Source organism: Benincasa hispida, chromosome 8 (genome assembly GCF_027475165.1).
Source record: "Benincasa hispida cultivar pf3 chromosome 8, pf3_genome.v1.1, whole genome shotgun sequence".
NCBI classification, from domain to species: Eukaryota; Viridiplantae; Streptophyta; class Magnoliopsida; order Cucurbitales; family Cucurbitaceae; genus Benincasa; species Benincasa hispida.
Window position 1 is genome coordinate 21,860,674 of NC_143485.1, and position 7,579 is coordinate 21,868,252.

Here is a 7,579-nt window from a genome sequence, read left to right on the forward strand (position 1 = left end):
GACAGACGAGCTTCTATTGCATAAGCTCTCGTGATCGTTTTCACGAATTCTTTTTGGGCGGATGGAAATATGAATGCACTATCTTGAAAAATGAAAACGATTTTCATTTTAAACCCATCGATTACCATAACCAACGCAACCCACTTCCCATGTCCAAACGTGGAAAAATTAATTAATTATCATATAATTTAATAAATAAATAAATAAATATAATCATATTATATTTATATCACATATCTACTATAATATTTTCTCCTCTACTTGATATAAATCATATGTATATCTAATTTCCTTCAAATAATGTATCTCATACATTTAACCAATTATATCATATATAATTAACCAGTCCAATTATATCATATATAATTGAATTTCCTCTTGTCAATTTCAACATTTCAAATTAACCCAAACACTGGTTCTCGACTTTATCCAAGCTACCTAGGTGACCTAATGGACCTATGGCTCGAAGTTCCAACAGTATGTGAATAGCTGATTAAACTCTTTAGCCACGAGATCCACCATCCGTTAACTGTCAATGATTCCACTAAAGACCAACAGTTGAACTCTTCCTACCACATATATATTTCTGTGTCCATCGGATATAACCAATCATGATTACGATGACCCTTCATAGATGCTCGTAAGTACAGTTGGGCCAATTTATCGTTTTGCCCCTGTAATTACATCTCACTCCTTAAGTACCCCTGATTCCTCTAATGAACAATACAACATAGTCCAACTATGTGTGAACACCTCTTGGGCCAAGAGAATGTGTGTGGCGCCACATCGTTCAAGCCCCGGTATCAGCCTTTAAGGGAGCCATCTATCTACTTACCCCTGCCTCGGGGAAGGAGTGAATTCCATCTTGTGTAGCTGAGTTCTAAGCTCCCAAATCAGACGAATCCCCAAAATGGTTGGTTTGAATCGGTGACCTAGCCACTCGCACCCATACAAATCAAAGAACCGTCCTCAATGGCAAGAGTTCCCAACTCACTCAGGAATGAGGTCATGTTACGTATGGTCATCCTAGTGAAGTGAAGTCTCTGTCATGAACAATGTTATATAACGAGACATTAACACTTCGTGGTCAGGTCTTATACAAACTCTTTGTATAGGATGCCTCCGCTCGCATGTCCCCAACACGAATGATCAGGATCAAACCATCTGTGACAAGTCACAATACTTGTGACCATTCCACAAAGTGGGCCGCGTCCACAGCGTTACCAGGATAAGGTTTCCCTCCTATATCCATTTACTACAGACCATTTTGGTTATCACTCAAAACATGATCCATTTGTATGTTACCACATACATGCTTGAGTCACATACAACTAACCAGGGATTTTATGTTTATTGGTTTGTGGTAAAGCAAATAAAATAATTAAGTGAGCAAAATACAAGATGTGAAGTAAATATCATATATTAACAATACAAGCGTTCGTACATACTATTTACAAACTACAGGATACAAGACTTTAGGGCATCAACCCCAACACATGTATGGTTCTAGGGATTTGATCCTTACAAGATACACGGATTCTGACTTTTAGACTAATAAGAACTCTCGCAAGTCCACATCAGGGTTAGTCTTTACTCTTAACGGAGGAGCTGTAGTGTGTCGAAGCACTAACTAGGGGTGCATCGCCAACTCCACTGTGGAGGAGAAGCATGTAGCGGCTTGCGAAGCTGCTAAGGAGGTCGTCCGGCTCTTGAAGTTCTTGATAGAAATGGAAGTTGTTCCAGATATGTCTAGGCCCATTACCTTATATTGTGATAATAGTAGAGCAGTGGCGAACTCCAAGGAGCCAAAGAGTCACAGGTGCGACAAACACATAAAGTGAAAGTATCATCTGATCCGCGAGATAGTGCATCGAGGGAACGTGTTCATTGCGAAGATCGCTTCAGAGCACAATGTTGTTGACCCGTTTACGAAGGCTCTCATGGCTACAGTGTTTGAGGGTCACCTACGGAGCACAGGTCAACAGGATCGCCCGCAGCCGGACTAGGGAAAGTGGGAGATTTTCTTGTACTTGGCTTTTATGCTCTAGTTTATAGTTTTGTACTAGTTTTATGTACATCCCACTTCGCTTTAGGACAAGTGGGGGATTGTTGGGGTTGATGCCCTAAAGTCTCGAATCCTGTAGTTTGTAAATAGTTTATACGAACACTTGTATTCTATAATATATGATATTTACTTCACATCTTGTTTTTTGCTTAGTTGTTCAGTTATTTGCTTTACCACAAACCAATAAACATAAAATCCTTGGTTATCTATATGTAACTTAAGCATGTATGTGGTGACATACAAGTGGATCATGTCTTGAGTGATACCCAAAATGGTCTGTAGTATATGGATATAGGAGGGAAACCTTATCCTGGTAATGCTATGGATGTGGCCCGTTTTGTGGAATGGTCACAAGTGTTGTGACTTATCACAGATGGTCTGATCCTCATCATTCGTGTTGGGGACATGCAAACGGGGGTGTCCTAAACAAAGAGTTTATATAAGACCTGACAACGAAGTGTTAACGTCTCGTTATATAACATCGTTCATGACAGAGACTTCACTTCACTAGGATGACCATAGGTAACATGACCTCAATCTTAAGTGAGTTGGGAACTCCTGCCATTGAGGGCGGTCCTTTGATTTGTATGGGTACGAGTGGCCAGGTCACCGATTCAAACCTACCATTTTGGGGATTCATCTGATTTGGGAGCTGAGAACTCAACTATACAAGATGGAATTCACTCCTTCCCCGACATAGGGGTAAGTAGATAGATAGCTCCCTTAAGTGCTGATTTCAGGGCTTGAACTATGTGGCACCACACATATTCTCTTGGCCCAAGAGGTGTTCACACATAGTTGGACTATGTATTGTTCATTAGAGGAATCAGTGGTACTTAAGGAGTGCGATGTAACTACAGGGGCAAAACGATAATTTGGCCCAACTGTACTTATGAGCATCTGTGAAGGACCATCATACTAATGATTGATTATATCCGATGGACACAAAAATATATCTATGGTAAGAAGAGTTCAACTATTGGTCTTTAGTGGAATGCCTGACAGTTAATGGATGGTAGATCTCGTGGCTAAAAAGTTTATTCAGCTATTCACGGACCGTTAGAGCTTCAAGCCACAGGTCCTTAGGTCCCCTGGGTAGCTTGGATAAAGTCGAGAATCAATATTTGAGTAAGTTTGAAATGTTCAAATTGACTAGAGGGAGTTCAATTATATATATGATATAATTGAACTGGTTAATTATATATGATATAATTAACTAAATGTATGAGATACATTATTTTGGAGAAAATTAGATATAAATATGATTTATATTAATTAGAGGATAAATTACTATAGTAGATATGTGATATCAAAATATAAGGTAAGAATATAATATGATTATATTTATTAATTATATGATAATTGGCCTAAAATTTCTCTCGGACGTGCGTTAATGGGAGCTTCGCTTCGGTCATGGTAACCGAAGGATAAAATGAAAATTGGTTTCATTTTACAAGGGTTCGAAAAAATTTGGCATTGGTGTGGAAACGTAAACGATCGCATAAGTCAAAAGCCTATACGATAGTCGCTCAACGCCTAAACGATCGCATGCTAGTCCTTAAACGATTGCTTAGCTTTCCTAAACGATCGCATAGTGTGTCGTGTTTTCTAAACGATCGTTTACCTTTTTCTAAACGATCGCTTATAAAACCTACACGATCGTGTAGCTTCTTCTAAATGATAAGCATTTAGCTATACGATAGCTTCCTTTTATCTCCCACTTGTATATCGTCTACACGATTTGTTCTTCCTCCTACCTTTACCAAAATCATCAAAGACCACACTTTGGATTCTCACTCCGAGAATACCAAGGGCTCCATTTTGGTGGTGTCGTCGCTGCTGTATTCACTTGTGCGTGACTGATCGTGCTACTGCAGACGACGCATTTGCTGGGTGATAGAGTACGGGTGGAGGTTCTTCCGCTGTATCTAAGTTCTAAAGCATGTCGTTAATTATTCTTTAGTGTTCTTTCCCTTATTCTTTAGTGTTCAAAGCATGTCGTTAATTATTGTTTATTTGCATAACTATATGTTAGAATATATACGTTGTATTTCGGTCATGATGAAATCAAAAATATCCGAATGTGCTCATGAATACTCTTTATTAAGAGATCCTTTAGAAACAACATCAAATTTGCTTAAACAACAGAGGTGGTTATGATAAAAAGTATAATCAGTGAAGACCGATATAGAGATTTACATAGTTCACTTGTTGGTTGCGTTTATAGGTAGAGAGAGTAATTTCATTATTAGAGAGAAATATCAAATAATATGATTCAGAGGCATCAATAGAATTAGAGGGATTGTATATAGTCCACCCTTTAAACTCTAGGCCCAAAGTCGTAGATAACATATAATGCATATATAGTTTAAGTTTCAGGAGTCTTTCCCTCGAGCCTCAACCAGGACATGTTACCCTTGGATTCCAATTCGCTGACGGTTGTACTTAGATGCTCTTTACAACTGTCAAATTAGGTATTTCAAAGGATGGAGCAGCTGAAAACCCAACACGAATCTCCATTTTTTAGCCAAATAGGGGAGCAGTTGTTTGAACTTTGAAGACCACTGGAATCTAACTTCACATCTCGGCTCCTGTTATGACCAAATATCAAGCTTAAACTCAATTCATGTGATACAAAAACAAAATATATAATCAGAAGTCTTTTTAACGCTACTCAGTTTCTCTAAGCAATCAATATGAAAAATCATTAAAATGAATGCAATTTGTAACTAAGAACATAGGTCATTATCAAAACCCTAATGATAGGCATTAATTCTAATCAGAGTTGTTACGTGAATTCATAAACAAATTTGAAGAACCATAAGAGCAAAATCGTTATGCATAAACTTTACTTTAGTTAAAATGGAGAGCAATGAGAGAAGAAAACATAACAAGGATCCGCATGAAACGAAACGAAACAAAATACAACAAAAATGAAAAACAAATAAACAACCTATCAAGACTAATTATTTAAATTAAAAGTTCACATGTAATTATAAAAAATTCAGGATTGTTCAGGGTAAAAAGTTTAGATGTGTAATTGTAACAAACTCCATAGTTAAAGAGTGATTAGTGCAATTTTGCCAGTTTCAATTTAGTGCGAATAGTGAAGGAAAATCAGTAAAAAAAAAAAAAAGGGTAAAAACGTAAATCTTAAAATTTATGGATTCAATGGTACCAAAACTCAAAACTTAATTGTAAAAATATAATATTTTGAAATATATAGACCAAATAAAATTAAACTAAGGACCCAAAGGTAAAAGTGTAACTTTTTTAAAGTCATGATCAAATGTACAAATAAAATTCAAAACACAAGGACTGAATTGGTATACACTTATGGACCAAATGGTAAAAGTATAAATCTTCAGATAAAAAAATGTAATATTTTGAAATATAGGGACTAAATAAAATTAAAGTAAGAACCCAAGGATAAAAATGTAACTTTTTAAAAGTGACAATTGCAAATATAGATATTAGACCCAAAGTATTAGCAGATATAATATAATAGTAAAAAAAATGCAAATATGACCAAATTTAAATAGTCTATCAGTGATAGACCATATTATTTGTAGAAGTCTATCAGTGATTGTAACGACCTGACCCCCTAGGACTTAGGTTAGATCGTTACTAAAATAAATGCATGCATAAAATTTAAAACGACGCTCAGTTATGTTGAAATAAATGTTAATTAAACAAGAGAAGTTCAAAAGACATTTATTAAATGCAATTGTTAAAACAATAATAGGGTACCCATAATTCGTAAAGACTATTAAAAGTATATAAAAGAAATAATCCGTAATAATAAGTTTAAGACAGTAAAACTAAACATTAAGGAAAAAAATAAGGACTCTAAATGTCATGATGCGGAAGCGTAAAAACTAGTCCCAGTGGCACGATCATGAATTCCGCCGCGCCATCGTTGGTGCATCTCTACCCTTACCTGAAACATCAATATAAGAAAGAATGAGTATGAAATACTCAGTAAGTAACCCTACCACTGGGGTCAGGCTAGGCATCTATGTCCTCTAGATACCCACCTACGGCACATAAACAAATGGAACAAACGAGAGACTAAGCCCTATCCTATTGTAGTTAAGTATGCCCACAAAACTGGTGAACCTGTAGGGAACACAAAACTGGTGAATCCCGAAGGAAACATAAACTGGTGAATCCTGAAGGAAACACAAATTAGTGAATCCCGAAGGAAACACAAACTGGTGAATCCCAAAGGAAACGTAAATTGGTGAATCCCGAAGGAAACACAAACTGGTTAATTCTGAAGGAAACACAAACTGGTTAGCGTCTAACTAATTAATGAGGATAGTCACACAGTCTCAACATTCTAAGAATCAACATTGTACAATTCTAGAACATACACGAAAATCCTTGATACCATGGCTCCATCACATATACATGATTATTGACAACATATCATACTACATTCATATATACCTTACATCATAATCCCACAGCATGCAAGTATGCCTCAACACCAATAGATCAGATATCAACATATGAAAACACATACCATCAAATACTAACGATCAAGTGCTTAGGTGTATCTTTAAACAAAACAGAACCCGTGCCAGAACATACTTGATTCAGGTCATACTATCAGTCAACATGCTAATATTTACCATAACATACACTTATCACGCGAGCATACAAATAAAACCTGGCCTGTGGCCAGTTCCAATGGTAAGATTACTTACCTTAATCGAAATTCCATAGATAAACTCTGACAACCAAACGATGACCGTGATTTGAAGAAACGACCCTACCATACGAATACAACCATAAAATTTCAGTCCAATAATAATTGCGACACCTCAGATTCAAAACCACAACACCCCAAAAGCTTACCCAAGGAACTTGATTAACAACCACTCCAAAATCTCCTTCCAACAGATTTTAACTCCCAATGGACGACAGCTTGGAACCTTAAAGATACAAGGGTTAAGTCAACTTAATTCAGTAATCAAAGCGTGCCCACAAACCAACAATAAGGACCATAACTCTTACCAAAACTCTTGACGAATGGTCTTGAATCCGCTGGACAGTCGCTGCTGTGATTTCCCAAGCTCAAATCTAAAATCAAAATAATGTGACTAATTTAATCCTTAATCCAACTTAGTGTCCATCCAAAATCTTTCAAGAAACCCAACCACCAAAATAGATCTTACCAAAATCTAAGAGTCAAGATGCTGGAAGACGGTACAGCACGCGACGGTCAGGAGGTTTGATCGGCGGCGGCGCGTGGTGGTAAGGTGGCTGGAGCGGCGACGGCGAGATGGGTTTGGCTCGTGCGGCGAAGGGGATTTCGTGACCGGCAGGAGGAAAATTTGGGGGAGAGGGTTTCGTGCGTGAGGGAGAAGGGATGGGTTTTATTTTTATTTTATAATAATAATAATAATAATAACTAAAAAGGAAATAATATAATTACATTTAAATCATTTTCTTAATCCACTTTATACTATTTATTTCCTTTCCTTTTCAAAAGAAAATTAATTCCTG

At 36.9% G+C, this 7,579-nt stretch overlaps 1 long non-coding RNA gene across 1 annotated transcript; it reads right to left on the bottom strand.

The window, feature by feature from the left end:
• Positions 1 to 6,471: 6,471 nt before the first annotated feature.
• Positions 6,472 to 7,158, bottom strand: LOC150034435 (uncharacterized). The gene is made up of 3 exons (XR_016531023.1): positions 7,088 to 7,158; positions 6,929 to 7,005; positions 6,472 to 6,842 (listed from the first exon to the last, which is right to left on the bottom strand). It is a non-coding gene; the product is annotated as an uncharacterized LOC150034435 (long non-coding RNA).
• Positions 7,159 to 7,579: the final 421 nt, after the last annotated feature.